This window comes from Ornithodoros turicata, chromosome 1, assembly GCF_037126465.1.
Source record: "Ornithodoros turicata isolate Travis chromosome 1, ASM3712646v1, whole genome shotgun sequence".
Taxonomy (NCBI): Eukaryota; Metazoa; Arthropoda; class Arachnida; order Ixodida; family Argasidae; genus Ornithodoros; species Ornithodoros turicata.
This window is the reverse complement of record NC_088201.1, coordinates 82,111,950-82,135,871: the sequence shown is the minus strand read 5'-3', so window position 1 is coordinate 82,135,871 and position 23,922 is coordinate 82,111,950. Positions and strand designations below refer to the sequence as shown.

At 45.5% G+C, this 23,922-nt stretch overlaps 1 protein-coding gene across 2 annotated transcripts in view; it reads left to right on the top strand.

The window, feature by feature from the left end:
• LOC135378435 (uncharacterized) overlaps positions 1 to 23,922 on the top strand; it is a 662,816-nt gene that overhangs the window by 45,022 nt on the left and 593,872 nt on the right. The window lies entirely within an intron of this gene.

Here is a 23,922-nt window from a genome sequence, read left to right as displayed (position 1 = left end):
TTAAAGAACGCCTCAGTGCTACTGCTGACAACTTGTGGGGAGTGAATTGGTACTGACTCACCGGTAGTCAATCCTGCTGCTTGGATCCTGACGATTTCTCGGCACGTGTGCTTCTTTTTGTCCATGCTGCAGCCTCCTGGAGTGTCGGCCATACGGGGTCCGGAGTTCCAGTACTTGCTGTACGTGTGGGTAGTGGGTAGATTTGGGCAGATTTCGTGTGGGTAGGTTTCCTGTAAGCTCTTTTCGTCTTCTGATTTTTCCTACTTAGATATATATATATATATATAGCATAGAAGTACAAGTATATCTTACATATATACATATTAGATTATATATATGGATATCGGTATCTCGCTACCTTTTCTCAAGTGACGAGTATCGGTATCGGGATACCATATTTCGGTAACGGGTCAAACACTGGTGGACGCCTTTTTGTATCAGTTTGAATACATGTTAACTTATACAAAAAGTCGTACACTTCAATTTTTGAACAATCAGGAAAGAATGAGAGTTCGCAGAAAAAACTAAAAATGTGGAAATCAAGAAAGAGAACGATATTATTCTGAATGATGGTTTGTTCTGAGTATATTATGCGGTGAAGCTCTGATTTTGTAGTGGACTGCGTGTTCCATAACAAAACTGTCCCCAAGATGTTCACGTCTGGCTTGGTGCTTCCCGAGCCTTCTCGATACCGCTCGTTATGGTGAAATAACATCGTACTTGCATTAAAGTATCGCGCCATTCAAAACCGTCCCATCGCGTGCGGCATAGTCGACTCTCTTTTTTTCCCGATAGCCTAATCAGTACATCACGGAAGTACAATCCATAAAGCTACGCCGAAATTCCACCTGAAAGGTCAAACATTGAAAGAAAAAGAAAAAAAAAAACAACAACATCGGCAGGGATTAGTGGGTCTGTCACCAAACTCGTCGCCTAAACTGTACCCCCTCTCCATTACCCCCCGCATGCGACAAAGTGGCGGCGGTATGGACGTGTTAGTATTCGGAGCCTTATTCGTTCACCCCATGACATCGGACAAGCGAATCAGAAGCCGACCAGCGAGGAAAGGGCACCGAGAGTTTGTAGGTCTATATGTCGGTCTAACCCTCTCTCTTCGATAAGTTGGACTTCCCGCTCTCCTATAGTTTTATTTGTCAGTTTGCAAGTTCGGTCTATCTATTCACCTGTAACGATTCATTCATACCGGACATCTTATGGTGCGGTAATGACCATTTCTCTGTATCCTGTGATGCGGACTGCAGAACATCCTACGGAAGATCGTGCTCGTCGTTTGAACGTTGTGACGTGATTTTGTGAGTGTGATCATCTGGATCACGGATCCGTGCTCGTGCCCCCGTGGAATGTTGTGACTGAAGCCACGTTTCGGTAAGCTAGTGCATTGGCTTGTGCTGTTCATGCGCGTTGTGCACACGTGTCACCGTAGCTTCTCTCGTACCGTCCTGTGCACTGTAGAAACAGAACTTCACTGGACAACACGAACAGGTGATCTGCTCTTGTTGTCCAAGTCCAGTTGCTAAATACCACGTCATGACATTCCAAACGTGCAGGTCGAACGTTTGAAGGCGGGATGAGCCGTGCGCTGTATATTTGTGTGTCGTCCCTCGGTATTTTCTCAGCCTCAAGGTGCATTTTTCAATCACATTTTGATGCAAAAAAATTAGCTTGCTCTATACGTCTCGCTTCAAGGTCCGGTGCAGGATTGAGCGCTATATTTGTTCTTCTGGAAAGGACACAGGCACACGAATTATGGACAGCTGTTAAGAGGGCTCTAATCGCGTACATATTTCTTCTTGCTTTTTTTTGTCATATGCTGTTTCCCATCAATATACACCGGTCATTACTTAAAGGAATTATTTAGAAAAAGAAACGTATTTAGCACGCATTCAACGCTACACGTTCAACTGTCCCCCCAGTGTCCTGCAGCTAAAACGTTTCCTCATTCAGCCTTATAACATATAGTTGTCGCTCGAGCTTCATAGTATTAAGTTGCGATGTTTCAATGTGTACTGATCCTCAATTGCTAGAGAGCTACGCTTTGCATCATTGTAAACAGGCGCACGACATGCTTTAGAACATCAACGGGACTGAATCATTTTAAATGTTTAGATACGTCCTGGTTAAAATATGTCTGGGAACATTCCCGCCTTAGGAGGATGGATGCACACTATGGACGTGAGACGTTGAACTCCACTAAGTCGTCGACTATCAGCTTCCGTTGACTGCTGAGAATTTCTTTTTGAAGATGATTAACGAGGGATTGCGCAGTAAATCATGTATCTTCCTCGATTAATAAGAATATACCAGGTGCCCCGCGTAACGGTCGCCAAGCCTTTTAAAAAAGAACGAAGATAGCTTCGTGGGTGACGCCGACCCATCGACAGCTGAGTCAGCAATTAGTCAACAGAGAAATTGAGATCACGTATAACAAGACTTACACATGAAGGTCACACGAAATTTGTGTAAAGTATATGCAGAGTCTACAGGAAGACCTGTTACCTTCCTGTGAATAATTGTCAACAAGACTTAAAGTTCCATAAGTCAACATAAAATCAATATGTGAGGTAAACACAAGGCCAATAGAAAGTCTAATGAATGTCTGTGCTCTCTGTCGACTAAGTTCTGTATAATGGAAACAAAAGGTCAACAGAATGGCGTAAATGCAGGCTAGCTGGTGGATAAATTCCATGATAAGGCAAGCCTGACTGTTCAGGCTTGCCTTATCATGAAAAGGTCAACAGCCATTTTTGTAAGGGTGGACCTGAGGTACGTGTAATCGCGGCATGAATTCAAGTATTCAATCATAGATACGTCAAATTCAGAGCTCTAATGTACTTTGCTCCGCACCTGTGACATTGTAAAGTTTCAAAAATAGTCAGACAGAACGATGTAGCTCGAAAGGAATATGTTTGAGGACGCTATACACTCTTAGAAAAAAGGGTGGCGCAGTTACACCTTTTAGGAGGTAATAGTTGTCGCATATGTTGTGCATAAAACGTTGCAAAGTTCTACCTGTTACCTGGTTGAAGTCGGCACAGCAGATTAGCGCAAATCCCAAAACAAACAACAACAACTTTATTACGGGATGATGGCTGGGGAGTTTCATCGCCGGGGGCGATACTCTAACCCATTGCTGGTGGTGATGCGGGGAATGAAAATGCACACCAACGCTCTTCCCTCAAGGCTCTCTTCACCTTTATGGACACCACAGAACTTTGATGCCTATCCCAAAACAAATTTTAGTTGCAGTAACTCCGTTGTACACAATGTACTCAATGTCCACTGCACTGTCACTGCTGGGAAAGCAGCACTCCCTGAAAGTGCATTGCTTCTGTGGCTGTAATAACAGCTCTTACACGCATCTTGTGCTGCGCCTGCAAAGAGGCGGTTACCACCCTTTCACACCCTTCCCTCAGGTGATAACTGTAGAAGCTACCACCTTTTCACATCCTTTTTCTGAGAGTATACTTGACGACACTGTGACCAAAAGTCTTACAGGACATCATCTAGAAACCTGTCAAAGAGACCCGTAGTTGGAGAGGGTTCTCAGCGACTTCTCTACTTGCTAGCCTTCCTTTTAGCGGACATTTCATCTTCAACAGACAGATAACCTTCTTTCTCGAACATAAATAGACCATTATTAATAAAACGTGAAGTGGTAAACTGTCGCATAAAATCTCGCTGGCGAACTTGTAAACGACTATCCCGGGAAGAGATGCGTACGAACACAATCTGCGGCGATTTGAAAAAAAAAAAAAAAAAAATCAGGAGCTGATATTCGCCAACGGCTTCCTCAATTGCACCATTTGTATACTGCCTTGACATTCACTATGTGACAGCATGCTCAAACAAGTTTACCCTTAGATCACCTTACGCATTGGTTTCTTATTCTTGTGAATCAGGCACGCACATTCGTGTTTAATGGTCATGGGTCACATTAAATACAATTCCTCGACGACAGCAGCCCTATCGCTAACTTTACGCACGGACAGCCGCGTGAATGAGATGCCCTTGCACATACGCCCTCGGCTTCTGGGTGTAACGAACGCTGAAGTAAATGCTTGAAGGTACACCGCAGAGCTGCAGACGGGTAGTTTATACGATGCAAAGTAAATGTTCTGAGGCTGAAATACAAACAGACGAACACAACACAAGCACAGTTTCCGAGAATCATTTGCTGTTCCTGATGGGTTCGTAGCCGACCTTTCTTTTTTTTCGTATTAGACCCCCCTGTGTTATGCGCATGCAACGTAGTTTTGCCGCCGTACTTGAGCTATGCGCAGTTGATGCCAAATTCGAGAGAGGGTTGCCCCTAGCTTTCAATTTTAATTTTCTCAAAAAAACTATGAGCGCAAGTGGGATGTAATTGCGACATAAGAGTGCCGAGGGCTCAGGCTTTGGAATACACAAATCTTCCGAGATTGCGCCTCTATCGCTTTCCGGTACCATTAGCAACCTACGACACCGCTACATAATTGTTCACGGAGCTTCGAGCTAGCACCAGTGCTTGACCCGAATATTGCGCCGGCAATGGTATAGTGGAGTTGTCAATGCCTGAATAACCCCACGTGGGTAAAACCTCCGTTGCCAGACGAATATTGGAAACACAGCCTGTTCAACGGTAAACTGCAGAACGTTCTACCGTGCGTCATTTGTTCCTACGGGGCATACCAGGCATAGACCGACTTGGTATTCCTTTCATAAAAAGAAAACGAAAAACAGGAGAGAAAACGAAAAGAAAGAAGAAGAAAGAGAAAAGGAAGAAAAACGAAAAAAAGAAAGAAAACGAAAAAAAGAAAGAAAACAAAAAAGAAAGAAAACGGAAAAAAGGAAAGAAAACGGGAAAAAGGAAAGAAAACGAAAAAAAGGAAAGAAAAAGAAAAAAAGGAAAGAAGAGAAACACGGAATGAAACATGTCGTTACGGTGACACGAAAAAAAAGAAAAGGAACGGTATCCATTCGTTGAATTTTCCCTCTCAATAAGGTCGACAATGCCGAGCGCGCTCCCATTGGTCTTCGTAAATGGTTTGTCCAATCATCGCGGGCGATCATTTGAGGAGACCAATCAGAAGGCCTCGCCGCATAGTCGAGCTTCTTGGGAAGAAGAGAGAGTGGGAAAGTCTACAGGGTGTTCAAAATTAAGCTTTCATGAGCGCTATACGCAAACACAGCGATGACAGGAAATCGAATTATGACTTTACGCTACTTGTGTAAGAAACAGGTGCTGCTAATTATGTAGCACCTGTTTCTTACTCAAGGAACAGAAAAATAGCAGCCAGCTTTCTTTTGTTCGCCTATTTATAAAGTGCTAGTGAAAGCGTAATTTTGAACACCCTGTATATTGCCATTTCTTTCGTCGATAAATCACGAACGACGCAACGGATGAATCTCGTTCCTTTTGCGTTGATGTCACGGTAACGGTATCTCTCATTCGACGGTGGGAATGCCCCTTTAACGTGATGTCACCGGTACGCCGGATTCTCTTTCTGTCAACGTATAAATTATGGGTTAGTGGCCAACAAGCCAATCACATAGTTCACGTTTCTGGGGGTTCTTGAGTGTGACCGTAGCAGAAATCGTCTGGTGGGGCGATCAACCACCTCTCACTACGTCTTATTTCCGTCGAACCCAGCGTAAGCAAATCAATCACCTGAAAAAAAAAACAAAAAAAAACGTAACTCGACGACAAAATTACCCATAAAATAGAGGTAAAACACGTTAGGTTTTTCTCCTGATGGAGGATGCCTTGAAATATCAACAATGGGGGGGGGGGGGGGGGGTTATTTCACAAAAACGATGGAAAGGAAATGGATAGGAATGGGTTTCTAAGATACGGCACTAATATTGGACAGCTGTTAACGTTTCCCGTTACTGTCAATGCCATGCCGAATTTTAGACGCACTTTCTGACACTGCTATATTTATCTATTTTACATTTCTACATTTTCCCACTTAGTCTGTAACCAGGCAGTCGAGTTCGGTACGAATTAACTCCAGGTTTGGAGTCTTATAGAGAGGTTTAGATAGTCCTGTCCCTTCGAAGGCGTGAATCGTCTCCTTGAAAGTGTGCAGTTGCGAAGCTAGTTTGTTTAAAGATTGCTCACAATGCGAAATAATGCGTCGTGTCACACACGCACACAAAAGAAATTACATATGTGTGTAATAAGGGGGAAATAATAAGAAACGCATGACGAGGGCACATTTCAAGGGGCACCAAAAACAGAAACCACAAGATACACTTTCTTTTTTTTTTTTTTTTTTTCACGGTGCTTCGTTACCGACGGTAAACGTTTCCCAAATGTTACCGGCACAAAAAGTACCTATATGCTGGAAGCTCTTGCTCGTGTGTGGTATGTCTTTAGCATCCTCGGCTATGTGCTTCACATCGCATCCTCGGTTATGTCCATTCCCACAGCGTTATTCCATTTTTACTGGCCTTTTGAGAGAAGACAATAGATCACTTTGAAAGACACACTTCGTTCGATCGCTTTTGAAAACTCTTGAATTGCTCGTACGAAACACGTGGTATTCCAAGGCTGGATGTTGCTGTTGACGGGAATTTTCGTGAGTACTACTCGACTCGTACTGTGGATTACTAAACGTTTTGTTCCACGCGTATCTTCTTGCTGTTGTCTTCGTGAGGCCCGTTTTCGTGCCTATATCAGTGTTGATGCTCAATAGGCCGCGGACCATTTGACCACACAAGCGGACGGACCCCCTAAGCGCGCTTGGCGGTCCAGGATTTGTTGCGTCGTTCAAAGGGAGCGCAATGTTCAACACAGGGCAGGTTACCAGCTCCATAGCGAAAAACACAGTCATGCGCCTGCAGCTTTTATTGGGATAAACGCGACCCCACTAATGTGGATATCTCAGCACATGAGGTGTAAGAAAGAGTGAAGTTATGACATCGCTTGCCGTGGTTATGGCAGATAACGATAGATGGATGAACGGGCTACAGCGAGATTCAGTCGACAAAAATCCAGCCTACGAATGCTCTGCCCTCAAAGCCCTCTTCACCTTTCTGGATACCATAGGACTTCGATCCTTATTGTGTAGGGGCTCATTATTTCATTCCCCGCATCACCACCAGCAATGGGGTACAGTATCGCCCCTGGCGATGAAACTCCCGATTCATCATCTCACAATAAAGTTGTTGTTGTCAGTCCACAAAAAGCGTGACGGTGGTAGCAGTGTGGTGAAGTCCAGCAATCTAACCTGGAGAACGATCTTCAACTTGTCGTTATCCCATAACGCGCGTTAAATGGTTAAATGGTGGTGGTGGTGATGGTGAAAGAGCTCGCCGTTGTCGGCCTCATAGAGGTGGGCAACGTCACGACTGACGCCCTGGGGGAATGTGCGTCCTGGGCCGACTTCTGTGGGAACTCTGCCGACATATGTCTGAAAGCCCGTCTGACCAAAACCCAGGAAAAACCTCAGACAGCACAGCCGGTACCGGGATTCGAACCGCGCATTAAATGCATCCCTTCGGACCGCGATTCGCCACGAGTTCTCGCGCGAGCCTATCAAGACGACTATGGAGCGCGCGAACTTTAAAGATAACGATAACGATATGTGAAAGTTCAAGATCGAGACCCTGACCACATCTTACACACCCAAACACCACCTCAAATATGTTTGGCGGCACCCCCTCCCTTTCTTTTCTGTGCACCCTCCTATAGAGGGTGAAGTGGGCAAAATTAATTCACAGACCGACCACTATGAGTCACTTACGATCACACTTGTCTCTTGACGTAAATCCAGGAATTATCATTACCCTACAGGGGAGCTTTTGTTGTTTGAACTTTACACGCATGCCGAGCAATGATGGATAAAGCTGCTACAAAGTAACTGTAATAATGACCCCACTCACTACAACCATCAGCGAAGCACTTCGCTAATGCTGATGCATACTTATATTCCTTCAGTGCAAGATAAATCAACAATGTATTGAAACTTCAGACGTTTCTGCGCAGCAATGCATACTTTTCTTTACATGGTGGCATGTAATCCTTCAGAAGGGTTTTCAAGGTACAAAATAACGTCGGAGCTACCTTGAAGGTTTGTTTTCATTCCCTCCAGATACGCCCTGGGTATCAAACTCATTAGACGCTATAATACGAGGTTTCGGTTCTAAAAGTTGACCGACACATTTTTCACCGAAATTAATGTACCTCCCGGAGCGTTGGCAACATTATAACCGGCGGTACTCGATGCTCCGAGCATATTTAGGAGGCCGCGAAGGGACGACACTCCAGATTAATTGCCGGCCTTAGAGGATGCTCTTGGCCAGATTATCCCTCGTCAAGTTGGATACTTCAACAACTCTGTAACTTATGAGGGCATGTTCCTGGTCGGGTACAAAGCAGAGCGCTTTGCTGTAATCACGACTTCGATTCTATAATAGGTGTAGTCGGAATTATCTCGAGGTGTCGAGAAAATATGTTGCCCATGCGGAACGTTGCCTTATGATTGTCGGCTGGAACCTATGTCATAATCATGGTATTCTTTCAACACTTATTGCAACCATACATCGTGATTTCAGTATCGCTGGCCAAGTTTTATAGCCCGCGAAAGCGTGATGATTGGGTGCAGTATGGCGATTGAGGGCCCAGATTTCGAAATTGTACATAACGTTCTTTATCGTTATTTTTTTTTTTTTTTTTTTTATGGGCGCACCCCACACGTCACGCGACTGCACGTGAACGTTCGTTTTGGAAAGCCACGGTTGCCAACAAGCGTTCCAATTGGACTTCCTGCTGGGGCTCGTGGTTAATCACGGGCAGCGTGATGTATTTGTGTACATCGAACACTGTTTTCTGAATATCGGAAGTTTAAGATCCGGGGCCTGACTGCTTCCAAGAGAGGCGCCATGACATAATTAAATGCCGTAAGAGTAAATAAAAAGTAAATGGCACGAGAATTACTTTACAGTAATAAATGTTCTATATTGTCAACGAAATCATTTATGTTTCTATAAATAATCAATTAAGAATTGTGTGGTTACTTTTTATGCGGCACATCACATCAGAATCTAAAGCGGCACAGCCCGTTACCAGAAATGTGCTGAGGTAATAACATTGAATAAATCGTCTCCTCACGGGCTATAAAAAAATATAAAATAAATAAAAAACAGACATGTACTACACAGATTTTTTGGAGAAAATATCTTTCTCATGCATGTCTCCCTGCTGTCACCCGAGATTGGTTCATTATTCTCATAGATTTAAAAGACGAAGATATTTAACATGGCGGGACACAGTCTTTCAGTCAGTCTCTTAGGAGTCACCATGGAAAATATTATCACTAGAAATTCACTGGAAATATATCACTGCGCAGTCAAATTGACTAAAACCCTCGGAGGAAACTGCCATCGGGCCGGCACGACCTCCTCGTGTGACGTCAGCAGACCTTCGTGGCGAGCAGCGGGGATTGTGAACGTCACGAAGAGACGCTGACTTCCCTCGATCAATACACGCTCGTTGAAGGAGCAGGGGCGAGAGGGTGTGCGTATCAGGGGGAAGTGTTCTCTCTTATGCTACAGGTTATGCTGTGTTGGGTCATGAGCTCATGATCTCATGTTTGTTCATGAGCTAATCATCATCTATGTTAGTTCATGATTTCATATTATTGTTGCTAAAACCGTAAACGAAAAGTATATAAATTTACTGTTTCTTTAAGGTGTGAAACAGTGTGCCATCCTTGACGACAGACAAAAAGAGCAGGATATATTGTATCTTGTGTTATGTAGCACTCTCAGGGAGTTTCCCACAAAAGCATCCAAAGAGAACTACGTCATGTCATCCATGGCGTCAGGAAATATTATTTAAAAAACAAGGAGCCTCCTGTCTGCTGCTGTGCATTTGAGATAACTTTTTAGTGTTGCACGATTTCTTCTCTGCACCATAGCAGCGTTCTTTAAAAGGGCACACAAGTTCACTTCAAATTACGTTACATGCTATGTTAATTTTGCGCGTGTTGTCGCAAATCAAAACTTTGATTCTGTTACGAAGCTACAATCAGAATTATAGCGGACTCTTTCTTGCCTCGGCACTAAGCAGTGAACGTCGCCTCAGCTCGTGCATCGGTGCTTTTAGTCCATGCTGCGCGTGCCACGCCATGGAGCAGTTCGGCGAAAAACATAGCGCAAGTTACGAAGCAGACCGGTGTCGCTGTCCGAAGGACGTCAATATAATTGTTGTCACTATAGAACATTTGCGATTCCTGTTGTGGGCTACAATTCAGTAAATTGGTATTGAAAAATGCAGCAGTGCGCGTCATGCCGTGCATCCGCAGAACACTACGACCGAACCGGTTTCAAATCCACACGCACACGATAAGCATGCGCGCGCTACTCCTGCTGTCTGATTGGATCCCGCCAATATTTGATTCCATTGGTTGCCGCCAATGACGTCTCTGTTTTCATTGCTTTTTTTTTTCTTCTAAACGTAGCGCTGTGTGAACTAATTGAAACACGGACTTTCATTCGAGAACAAGTTGTTTTTGCATTTTAGTACCCCTTTAAATCTCTTCTCAACAATGAAAAGTGACTGACTGCCGTATTGCGGTATTGATCACTGATATTGGTAAAATATCAATGATGTATTGTTCAACAATATCAGCAGTCCCCATAAATTGTTCACTTGTTTGTACCTGTCTCAGCACTATGCCGGATCTAGTTATTATTCTATGGAATACAACTCAGACGACTATGTTGCGGAGTGTAGGTACCCAAGCCTCAGAACACAACAATATACAGGGGCTTTGTTTTTATCCCGTACATATTTCTTTGACAAAAAATCTCTATGAGAGCAGCATGGATATCGGTTTTGCAGTTAACTTATGCGGCGAGGTGGACATCCTGTCGAAGAAATTATGTAACTATATACGAAATGAATAATTACCTAAAATTCCTAAATTAACTGTTCAGTTAGAGGACTTCGAGCAAAAGTGAGATAGCAGGGGGGGAATGGGAGAGAATCCTCGTTGTAAACCATTCCGTGTTTAAAAAACGCGCACGTGCGTTGAAATGTCCATGGTCGAATTTTGAAATATCAATGAGCCGACCGCGGCGACCGGGAGCGCAGGGAGCACAGTGCTCATTCCACGTTAGAGGGCCACGTGCTTTGGAGCGATAACAATTGGCGAATTCGGGTGGTCATTTCGTGGCAACACGGCCTAGCGCTCGGAAATTGCTAGGTCGCCGCCCGCGCTGGATCACGTGACCGTTGCCACCCGAACATGAGTGCCAGGAATCTAGCGGTTTTAGTCGCTTGGATCACGCTAGGGGCATTGCGGTCGCTCGTCTTCGGGTTCTGTCGTCTGCTAACCCATGTGAACTTCGACATGCGTGCCAATGAGGGCCCTCGTCGCCCTCGCGATGCGGAAGTGACGACACCGGATATAGTCAGGCAATGCGCTTCTCGGTCGCTTCGAGGCCGGGCGGAAAAAGTGCTAGCTGGCAAATTCCTGGCGCTCGGAAAGCGCCACCAGGACACACGAGATTGCTACGTTTTGACCAAGCGAACCCAGTTCCTCGGAATCTGGCACACACACAAAAAAGAAAATGTGCCATGAAATGATCACGCGAATTCGCCAAATGATTGGAGTAGGTGCAGCTGGCCAGATCAACCACTTTCCGGCTCAGATAAGCCTCCATCGGCGAAGGTGATGCGCTCCGAAGGTGCGCTGTTTTGGTTTCGGTTCAGTGGCACAGCGAATGACGATGCATATTTCACGGCACTCGCTCATTTCAGGATTTTTAAAATGGAATGGCTTTCAACGAGGATTGTCTCACAATCTGCTATCGCGGTGTTGCAAGAGTTTGCCTAATTAAATAGTTATCTAATCAATTTTAGGAAATTAGTCACCTTGTAGTTACATACTCTCTTCCATAGGATGTCCGCCTGGCCGTACAAATTTTGTTCTTTAATTTGGCCTTTCTCATCAAGCTTTTGTAAAGCATAAAAACAAAATGCCCTGTATATACCGTGTGCGAGGACTCCCCTAATACTCATCCTTCGTTTTTTTTTCTCCTTATCAATCTGCTGGATAGTGAAGACATTACATGTCAACGGGGCACCATTGGTGTCCAGTGTGTTGTCACTTTTCAGTTAAAATAATCACAGTTTGCAGCGATTAGCGACTTGACCTATATTCCCTCGTGATTGCCCCTTCCTGCCAGTGAAAACGCAATTCTCTCGGCAAGCTACCCACATGCAGTGGCGTACCAGCCCTCCATGGTAGGGGGAGCTCGATAAGAAATGCCCTGATTCTGGGTGCGCCTACACACACATACTTGTGCATACAACGAGATGAGAGATGAAAATATAGAATATATGAACGTTGAATAATACGATTACATACCGGGTGTCATAACTGGTGAGGGGGATCAAGATCCCTCTCGCCGGGGGGGGGGGTTCAAGATCGTCGTAAAACCTCTCCCACCCCCATATATTTATTTTTTTCTCCTCGGACTTCCATGATCTGTGTGGGCAGGTCCGTGGCAGGTACGGGGGGGAGGGGGATTCGTGCTACACCCAAGTCCCCCCCCCCCTCCCGTGGCTATGCTACTGCCCAGATGGATTCCGAACGAGCAACATTGGTACACATAACAGTTAATGCTGCAGTGTTTGCTGCATGTTGCGACTGTGTGCACAACACCTGGATGCTTCATGCGTGGCTTCAAAGGTGTACCAAGCCTTCCACTAATTCATGCTCTAAGGCAGGGGTCTGAAACACGCGGCCTGCTTGCGGCATGTGGCTTGCGGGCCTTCGACCATCGAATAAAAAGAAGCTACCTTCTCAAAGAAATTCATGAGGCAATAGGAATAAACCAGATTCACAAAATAATTAAAAGACTGCTGTACCAAAGTGGGGAGAAAGGGAATGGTAAAGATAAGGGCTGACGTTTCGAGCGAATGCTCTTCTTCAGATGTGTGGGACAGAATGAGGGATCGTCGGGTGACGTGTTGTACATGCCGCATAGCCCGCGAGGGGGCTAGACAGCTACAAGCTAGGAGCTTTCTAGCTTATCGGCACGTGCTGTCACATGCCGCCCTAGTGTACGCGATTCACGTGTTAGCCCTCTAGCGGGCTGGGCGGCATGTACAATATACGTCACCCCAAGATCCCTCATTCTGACACATCTGACGAAGAGCATTCGCTCGAAAAGTCGTCCCTTATCTCTTCCTCCCCACGTTGGTGCACCAGTCTTTTAATTTTCTGTGTTCGTGTTAGTGTACCTGACAGTCCCTTTGATTTTTCATAAATCCAGATTCTCAGGCTTTGTTTTTACTCTTTCCCTCACGCAGTGCTGTCCTTGTTCATGTTAGGCAGAACGTATGCATGTAAGTTAAATACGCTACGAAAGTACGTCTCTGCGCATGAGAGAAAGAAAAGGTTGGAGAAAGCACGGTGTCACGAAGCGTCTGTCCGCTCAGAAAGCACCATTAATAAGGGGGCATTCGGAGACGGGCCACAAGATTATGGTGAAAAAGCTCAAGCAACGTGGTGGTGGTGGTGGTGCTTGCCGTAGTCTGCCTGGCTCAGGCAGGCAACGTCCCGACTATCGCAGGATGAAGTAGATGATGTAGATGATGAAGTAGATGAAAAAAAAAACATGCGGTATTCAGCAAAGGTCAGTTCAGTCAGTAAAGTTAGGCTCAGTAAAGGTCAGCAACGTGGACCTCACGTGTAGTTGTTGTGGTACCTTATTTGAGAGCGATCCAATGAGACCGTTCTGCGTGCACGAGGGGATAGGGAAAAGCTGAGGGGCTGCGCCAAAGGCTGGCCTAGTGTCATAGCGTATAGCGACACAGTAAAAAATTGAGACGGGACAGTGATGTACAAACGCCATTGTATTCTAATTTTTTAGGAGTCATATTGACGTAGAAAACCCGAAGCCATCCAGTGTTCCTATCTGATTTTGCTACTTCTTTTTATAAGTTGAAACTATGAGCAAAAACAACAATACAGTGTGTAAATAGGAGATATCAGTGCTCCTAAACATTGCAGTAATCGTGCCGTAATGAAGGACTACGTATTTTCTCGAATCGTTTTTCATACGTTCGGTACCCGATTTGGAAAGGCAGCTTATTTCTTTTGGTGGGTGAAGTGATGTTTTTCAGTAATGAATTCTGCACAATAATGACAGCTCCTGTTGTCTGTGTACATCGCATATTTATTGTGTGGTACATAGGGCATTTTATAATAATCGCCTTCATTTTTTTTCTTTTTTCTTTGTTCTTTTTTTTTTTTTTTTTTTGAGTGGCTCTCTATGGTGGTTTGAGGTCAATGCGGCCCGCGACTCAATTTGAGTTTGAGGCCCCTATGCTCTAAGCCTTCATTCATGCTTTCAAGACTTCATTCAATTCTTCATTCTCTAAAACCGTTTCATAATATACGTCCGCAAGAAAATGTTAAGGTGGGACTGTACAGCAATAGATACCCTGGAGAACTCACTCTCAGGCTAAAACGCAACCGAAATCTGGAAATGAAACCAACACAGCTGGTGTCCGGATGTGAACATGTGATTAAGTGTTTCTTGCATCTTTGGGCATTATAGTTTCGCCTTCGCTCCGCAGAGCCGGTTTTCCGAACGCACTACCCAAACAAATCGAGGCAAATTAACTGGAGGCTGACGGTGTGCAAGCTTGTACGGCACAGGAGAAAAATGACGTTAATTATGTAAATCTTTGACATCCAGTTTTTCTTTTACCTTTTCCACGTTACTGCCGTTAATCCTTCCGATGTGAGCCATTCCACGCCATATCATCCAAAGTGGGCTCTCGACCATCAACGATTTTTTAAAGGAATTTTTTTTCAGGTAGAATACCCCCGTGGAAGAGTGGTTCTGGGGGACGCAGATCAAAATACATTGTCTTTCATTTTTTAGAGGCCGAAACAAGTACGGTAAAATCAGAAAAGTATATCTCACGTTTTTGCCATGTATTCACCCCTGGGTGATGTCGAGAGATACCGCATGTGATTTTTATGTTGTGGAAAGGTGTAATATCACCGCAAACCTCCTGCGCTTGAGATCCTCTGTATGGTGATTGGTTGTAGCGGACGATATCGCCATTCCACGTAGTCAAAGATAAGAGGCATGGAGGAGGCATACTTAATCTAGACATAGTCGTTGTTCAGCAGCCATTAGTCTAGGACGTGTTTACCCTACCGTACACACATCCAGCGGCGTTGCCAGAAAAATATTTCGGGAGGGATTCCATGGGGGCTTTTCCTGGGCGAGGATAATTTCCCCCTCGTTTCCTTTTCCCAAATGTACTAACAAAGGTACAGCTTGCGACAAAAGTGTACGGCACTGGCGTATTTGTTCATCGGAGCTGCTCCCTGCTAGCTATCAGGAAGAGATTGAATAAGAAACGGGTGGCCGGCTATTCTGTCCATCTCTCAGTATGTGTGTCTGCTCCTGTTTGCTTCTAACGTGTCGCTTCAATGGATAAATGCGACACCGCGGTGTTCCGTAAACTTTTGTCACAAGCTGTACCACTTCGGGGGGGGGGGGGGTTGAACTCTCCCCCCATTGGCTACGCGAGTGCACTCGCCCCTTTCGTGTAAATAACTGATTACTCAGGAATCAGGAGTCACTTAATTTCTCCTACGACGTCGTAGTCGATATAGTATCGTCTCGCTCTAGACCTAAGCTAAGTGCGCCGTATTTCAAACAGTGTCACACGTATTCAGCTACCTATAATACGTTCCACAACACGGTAGCAATTGACCGCGTCGTCCAGACAAAATCCCCACATCCGCGACTCCCACCTCACCGATATTTTTCCGCTACTAAAACCACCATTCCAACTTCGATGTAACACTGTCTCTTAATAACCGACCTCCCATCATTCCGAATTCAAACGACGTTTCTTCTTAACGTCCACGCATGATAACCTACCCCGGGTGTAGCCAGTTGGGCGAACTCTTCGCAGTTAATTCACGACATTTGTTGTATCGTGACAGCGTGTGACCCCGTCTTTCTTTTTGTCAGATTGGTATAGTATGTATGTATTTTTTAGATTAAGATAATGCATATACTGTTTGAATATTGAGTCCTTTCTGGTCTGAAGGTAGCGAAGATCAGGTCGCCAGATTTGCAATTCTCTGCCGTTGTCATTTGAAAGGTCGATTTGTTAAACCCGGCGAAAGGTCCCGGAGGTCACTAGGGTGATTAGTTTCCTTGCAAATCGTGATTCATGCTTGGGTGGCTTATCTACGCAGATAAGCGTTAAAAGGGGTATATCGTTTCACTGTGCGTGTATCGCTTCGCAGAGGGTAATATTATTCTCTACGCGCTGGATGTAAGATCAGTTCGCCGCCCGGATACATTGTAGGCATTGCAAAAGTGGCACAGTGTGTAGTATTTTAAAATTCAGAGCTACCACACTCTCGAGCAGTCCATGACAATGAGCAGCTTACGGTGTTGAAATCTTTGGCTGTGATCAAAATGCATGTGTACTGCACTTTGCAGTGTTGCGAAATTCAACGAAAGCGCTATATGTTTCACACATGATGCTGAAAGACATTAGCAACAACAACAACAACAACTTTATTTTAATGATGATGATTGGGGAGTTTCGTCGCCAGTGGCGATACTCTACCCCTAGAAGCCACTACTAATTATGTATGATTGTCCATGTCATTGCATGCAAAGCCGTGAGAATGTTAAATGTCCGTCAAGAATTACACTGTGCTTGCTAACACGGTGATTTCTTTTCTGTGCGGCCCTCCACGATGTAATCTAAGGCAAAACCTAGTCCACGACTCGATTTCAGTTTCAACCCTCGGTTTAAGGAGACGGATCTTTTCCATGCTTGGAAGGTTGAAGTGTTTTGCAGCTTTTTCTAAAGAGCAAATATTATCCAAACAACAACTTTATTTTAAGACGATGAATGGGGAGTTTCATCGCCAGGGGCGATACTCTACCCCATAGCTGGTGGTGATGTGGGTACTGAAATAATGAGCCCCTTCACAATAAGGATCGAAGTCCTATGGTGTTCAAAAAGGTCAAAAGAGCTTTGAGGGCAGAGCGTTGGTGGGCCAATTTCCTATCTCGAGCCCACTGATAGCAAGTGCACTTATAATAACGCTAACAAATAGCAGATAAGGATAGTAAAATGTATTGAGGGGATGCGCATTGCCTCATGTAATGATATAAATGTAATCTTCATAGTGCAAATTTTCTCAGAGTGGTCAAACCAAGTTTAGCCAGGCGTATGGTAATCCAGATACAAATCTGATGGTTCTGCACAGTCTTGTCCTGTACGTTTAGGAGACCTATAAGCGTTCGAAGAAACAACTCATCTCACCAAGAAGAGTGCTACAGTAATAAATGTCTAACAAAGTACAACACATTACTACGCATAGAGTAGATAGTACAGAGTACTGCACAACATAAATTGCAGTGCGCGCTTCGACAATCCTGAGCGTTCTGCTCTGATTCACTAACATGCTGCCCCACTCTCCATTTTCGTTTCCCGTTCCAAGGACTTTACACTTGCGGTCTTTCTGTGTTGCCCCTGGTGTCATTGAGTCTCTCTTTACAGCGCACCGATGCATAAGTCTTTCTGGTGCGATGTTGAATAGGACAACGTTATGGCTAGCTGGATGGGAGGAAATACCACCAACGAGATGAATAGCTGCAGCTAGACGGTTAGCCCCAATTGTTAAGCCTAATGACCCCTGACGACCAACAGAAGCATATTACGGGTTCCACTTTGTCTTACGTAGTTGACCCGCTAAACGGGAGCTGCGTAGTTTAGTCAAGCGTTAAAATGGCTGGATGGTCCGTGCGTATGAAGACCCCAGAAACTGTGCTTCGAAGTGCTTGAACTGGATCGTTTACAGGCCCGACGCATCAGCGATTATGCCAGCACGAAGCCTGGTCTATCTGCAATACAGGATACAGATATCTGTGTTTTTTACACGCCAGAAATATGTGTGATTTGGCACCAGAAGACGTAGGGCGCAGAAGACGTAGGGCGCGGGTTACAAAACATTCATTACTGTGGAACTGGCGTCACGTTTTGACTGTCACACGAACGGTTGGATAAGTACCACGCAAAATGTTATTGGTACGAATAATCTTGGAATAAGTTTTGTCCTTAAATACCGCCGTGCACTTTGCATTTTTTTGGATATTCCTCGTTTCTCAGTATACGGAAAGCTTTTGTGGATGTCTGTGGGCATCATGTGACGGGCATGCAGCGCGTGCAGTTTTCACTCACACGTACCCCAGAGAAATACATCGTCGTCGTTGCCGCCATCTTCTTGACATCAGCAGTGGTTGTAACGGAAAGCCTTGCGTGTGGATCTGTGTAGTTGTGAGGGCGATTTCAGGTCTTGTGCTGCAGTTGCTATTTTCTCTTGACCGTTTCGGCTTTTTCGTGATACATCACTTGACTACCACTACTGTTGAGCGCAATAAGATTGACAGTATGTGCATCCGCACAGTATATGTGCATGTAAGATCCGCCATCCATGGTATTTTTTTAGAAAAATGTTGAATTCGTTTGATTTTGCGCCTCTTTCGCGGAAGCGTAGCTCGCTATTTCTGCACCCGCGTCGACTGCAAATCCGATGATGACTAGTTTGAACTTTTCGGAAGCGCGTCCCGTTTTAATTTTTCAGATATCTAAAGCCGTTCACCCTCTGCACCTGCTCAAACGTATTACGGTTTTAGGTTCGGAGCGGAAGTTCGAAGCCTCCTGGCGGCGATTCCTTGCGGATCCCAAATGAAGTATTTTAGACAGAACGTATGTACGTCAGTGAGAAGGACATATATTTTTTCACGAAAATCGGCGATGGTCGAGCCACGCCATTGGGATGTTTGAGCTGGAATGACCGAGCTGCGCTCCCGTTTGCATGTTATCCGGCTCTCGACAGAGGCCCCCAAACCTATAAACGGACACTACGCGCTCAAAAAAAGAAAAAAAAAGGAAATTAATTTGCTCGAATTCCCCCTCTTTCTCATCCGAACGACACATGAGCTTTGTACCAGTGGTAATTTATTTTCTATTACAAACAGAATACAGTACATACCTTCTCGGGAACCTTATGTCGTCCATAGTTGTCTAGTGAGAGCAGTTAAAGGCACAGCAACGCAAAGGATGGCACCCTTCGACATCATTTTGGATTCGTTGCGTGCTGTCAATTTTTAATTTTTTTAATTTAACCACTTGGTTTTTTTGCCATAGTTTCTCACACCATGTGTGAAATAAAATTCAATTCAAAAATTCAATTCAATTATGGATCTCCATATAGAGGACGTCGGCAGAGACGCTAAGCGCACGTTCACGAATGCGGCTTGCCGCGCGCATCCGTGCCGCCTCCGCTAGACCGTTTCCGATTGTTCGAGAATGTGCGGCATGCCGCTAATGCTCTTTGCGCATAAAATGCGACTAACGCGCGCATCGCAGATGACTGCGGCTTGGTCATAGTCCGTATTTTACCCACAGGGGTTTCAAAACGTTTTATTTCTATCCGCAAACCAAGACGTAGAGCGGATTCGCGGTAGTACCGCACCCGTACACTTGCGCTAACTATAAGCGGCTGAGTGGATCAGTAAATACAATTTTGAAAACACACGAGTTGCTGGAACTGCGGATACAGCTCCGCTTTTGTAGGAACATCCCAAAGAAGCTTCAGTTGGAGCGAGTAAACGCACTCGTTTGCTCCCCATCAAGCGCAATGAATAAATGGCACGCAACGAATAGCTGTGGTCAAAAAGAAAAAGAAGTGTCACTTACGCCATACTTACGCTAAGGCATTGTTTGGAGTTATAAGATTAATTCGGCCTGTGTTTACGCTTACTGCGTTTCTTGAAAATATGTGCAGCAGACAAAATAACATTCATTCCTTCGAGCAGTTTCAGCGGAACACTACAGTGATCATGTGACAAGCGATGGTTGTATGACTCAAAATTGTTTTGTCGAAGCTAAAGCGCATCGTACCTTCTACTGTATGTCACAAAGAGCATAGTAGCATCATAGTCGTGACAGAAGAGGCAACCCAATGACCTCTTTCAAACGCTCGATCACGCGTACTACGCCTACACATTTTCGAAAGAGATTTCACATTCGCTCTGTATTGTTCCCTAAAAGAGACGACTCAATTTGTGTCTCGTCCAATTCAGTCCACAGCAAGCGTGGGAAATATTTGTCACGCGATTGGGGCTAAACGCGCTCCCTGCAACTGCTGTTCATCTCCATAGCCTCTCCTGGGAAACCATTAGTATGGTATGACTGTTCTTGCTATTCGCTTCCATGTTGTCTGCTACTCCCCCCGCTGTCGTCTGCAGCAGCATAATGGCACAAGGAAGCTCATAAAGCTGCGGTCGTGGTAGAGAGGAAGGAACACACACGTACCCATATGTATTGTTTGAGGAAGTCTTTCGTGGTCGGTAATCTTTCTTTAGGATGATCATTGGTGGTTTCCGTTACGAGGGCTGCTGTGTGCTTTGATGAGAGCAAGGCACGTGATACCCGTGTTTCGGAAGTGACTTTGGAGGTCGGAAGCAGGCCGAATGCACTAGCCGTTATTGGCCTGGTGGTTATACCAGAACCTGGCGTCGTTAGTGCGATTGGGATGGGCGGAAAATTGTGTTACTACTGTTTGCGTTGTTCTTTTTGACACCGCTATACCGTACTGGGGTGATCTCGAACGATGTGACATGGTCACACGGGACGTCTGTTGTGTGCAGATTTACTTTCCGTGGCGACAAGGAGATATGGGATGCCACGGTAATTGATGGACAGTGAAAGGGATCTCTATGGGGGTATGTAGTACACTGTATCCTCATAGTGCATATATATTATACTGACAGGTATTTCACAGCCGTACAGGACACTTCACAGTAAGGATGGCGACGTGTCTTAGTTGGAGTTCATGGTCGGGTACGGTCCATGAACTATAGGACCAGAAAGCAGGCACGTGACCAAATCCTCAATCGCGGCTACCGCGAAGTTGTACAAATGGCAGTATACGATACACGCCGGGTAATGTTTACGAGAACCCCACATAAACGTTTAGCACTGTGCCATACGTGTACTAAGGAGTAGCAGAACAACAGTCGCCGGTCACCTTACAATAGCGGTTATGGGCGTTTACCAGCAATTACATGATCACTGGCTTACAGTAAAGTGATGTACGGAAATACATTCATATCCTGCGAACACAACCTTTCGAACTGAAATATAGCTGCAGTTACTACTGGAATATGGTACAATGTCCCGGAAGAAGAGCAGTGTTTGTTGGAAATATTGGCGGCTCGTGTGCTGAGGCTCTTCTCTTAATGTGGTTGTGACACATTGATAGATGCGGTTCATTACATCATGCATATCTTGTATTGCACACTAGAGTACTGAGGAGAAAAGAAATATTTTCCTACGGGTCGTACTTGGCGAGATATCAACCCTTGAGTACATGTACGCCTCGAGCTCAGACATCACAGCACCGGCGGTTCCTATTGGTAGTCATAAGCACGTGACCTCTCTCGCGCTTCCTCACTGACAGACAGTGCCGGATTTAAATTGAGCATGGAAAGGAAATTTGAATGGCTGAAAACCGTTTTTAATTTGTCAAGCAGTGTCTAAAAATCATGCTCGTAAAATATTTCGGCTTAACAATGTTTTGTTACAGCGCAATTCGATTTATAAAATCGCTTCCGTGGCGGGAGGCTCGCGCGCTCCAGCCACAAGCCACTCCCCATTGACTGTGACGTCAAACGTTAAAAGTGCTCTCATTCGCTACGGAAAATTCGTCCGCTTCGGACACGGCATACTCCTTGTTGACAGTGGTACATTATGTTATGTTGGTTTGAGGCGTAAAACAGAGGTGCAAACGAACAATAAAACATTACGCTCATAATGGAACGCGTGCGTTCTTTCTGTTTGCAACTTATTGAACTAGTTCAACGATCGCAACTTCCACTCGCACTGCACCTGCACGTCCCCATTCCCTTTTGGAGGAGTGCTGACCTCAATCCACACTCGAGTTCCCGATTTCGTTGCACTGCGTGTCTTCGCCTTGCAACCGAAAAGAATCGAAGAAAGTTCACTGGTGGCAGACTGATCAGACGACCAATGTTTCCGACGCCATGTTCTGTAACAAAAAAAGAAAAGAAAACAGAAAGGCAGCCGTTTCTGATGCGCATGCGTCTCTCGGCAGAACTAGAGACAACGCGCACGAAAGGAGCCCGCCGGCTCGAACGCCAACACGGCTTTTCCAACTCAACACGCTTGACACCCCTACATGTGCAGCCTGCTCTACCGAGGGCAACGCTTCCCACCTACTCCTCCACTGTCGCCTGTTCGCCGCTCCCCGTGCCACTCTGATGGAGCGGCTAGCTGCCCTAGGGCTCAGGGAGGTCACGCTGTCAACGCTACTGGGCCCTCTGCAACGCCCCATTCAGTGGCGCGTCGGAAGGGAACTCGCATGCTTCCTTACCGACACAGGGCTCGCGCTGAGCCTGTGACTGCGCCTCTTCTTTCGCTCTTTCCGATTTGTCTTTCTTTTTTCTTCTTTCTCTTTATTTTTCCTTTTCTCCCTTTTCCTTTTTGTAAGCGGGAATAGCAAGTCGGCTGCTGGAGCCAGGCTAACCTTTCCCCTCTTTCGTGTTTTTTGTTTTGTTTTGCAATAAACCTATATCCCCCCCCCCCCCGCCGGCGCCATCATGTTCTGTTGGTGGACAACACACGTGCACGCAAACACTCACAAAGTCCTCGTTGACTGTTGTGTTGTAGTGCGACGACTTCTTCGCCGCGACACCCGTCGTTGTCGCTCGTGGATACGTGAGACCACCGTTAACTACCGACACTGACCGCCCCTGCTTTCCGTAGTCACCAAAGTCCCGGTTTGCGCCACCCGCGTAAGACGGAATCGAACAAGCTACATGTCCCCACCAAGTCTTCTGAGCGACTCCCCTTGTCTCCTCTACTTAGCCCCTTACGATGCGTTCAGAATACATATGTTACCTCTCACCCCGGTGCCGGACGAGACAAGACAAAAATACAAAACATACAATACCGCAAACATAGGTTTAGCTAGCCACAACATGCCCGGAATCCCCAAATTTATTGCTGCCACAGTTTGTCTCGGATGTCTGGGAAAAACAACCCGAGTCAAGTAACTGGACACCTCGGACGCGTCTGTGTATGTCCTCCAGGTCGCCTTCGACCACCATGGTGGTCGAAGAAAAAAATCTTCGCACCTCAGACATTTGCAGAAACCACTTAAATTATCGCCCTTTACGCAAAGCGGCTCGCCGTGTTTTGTGACATACGCTCATATTTCTTGCGTGAAAACGTTATTTAGTGATCGGACATTCACGATTGATTCACATTGATCACGATCAAAAACTAATTTTTTTTCTCGGTCTTAGACTGCTCCTTTAAGGGGGGGGGCAGTCGGGGCGCATGCCCCGGGGCCCCCACCACTGCAATTGTCAATGTCTTCTGTAAACGACACGCCTTTGGGTTCTTTTGTCAAAATCACCTATGCAGCAAGACCTTTTCGTGCACTTGGAGTAACCCGTTGAAAGATTCGTACGTTTCATGCCTGATCAGGGTTACAAGGCTGAGGACATGTTCAAAGCTTTAATGGGTTTTCGCGAAGCATATGACATAAACAAAAGGTATGTCGCGGGCAGTCTTGCGACAATGCCGCGTCCATGAGTGGGAAGTACAAAGGTCTTCAAGCACTAGTACAGAAGAAAAATCCTCTGGCCACGTGGGTTGATTGTTCAGCGCACTCTCTGAATCCGGCGGCAAAATCAGCTGTCAAGCACTGCCTTGCCACTATTGCCTTTTTCTGTTTCCTCGAGCAGGTATAGGGCTGTTGCGCTAAAGTTTGAGGAGGACGACTGAAACGCCAATATGACCCCTATCGCTGGAAT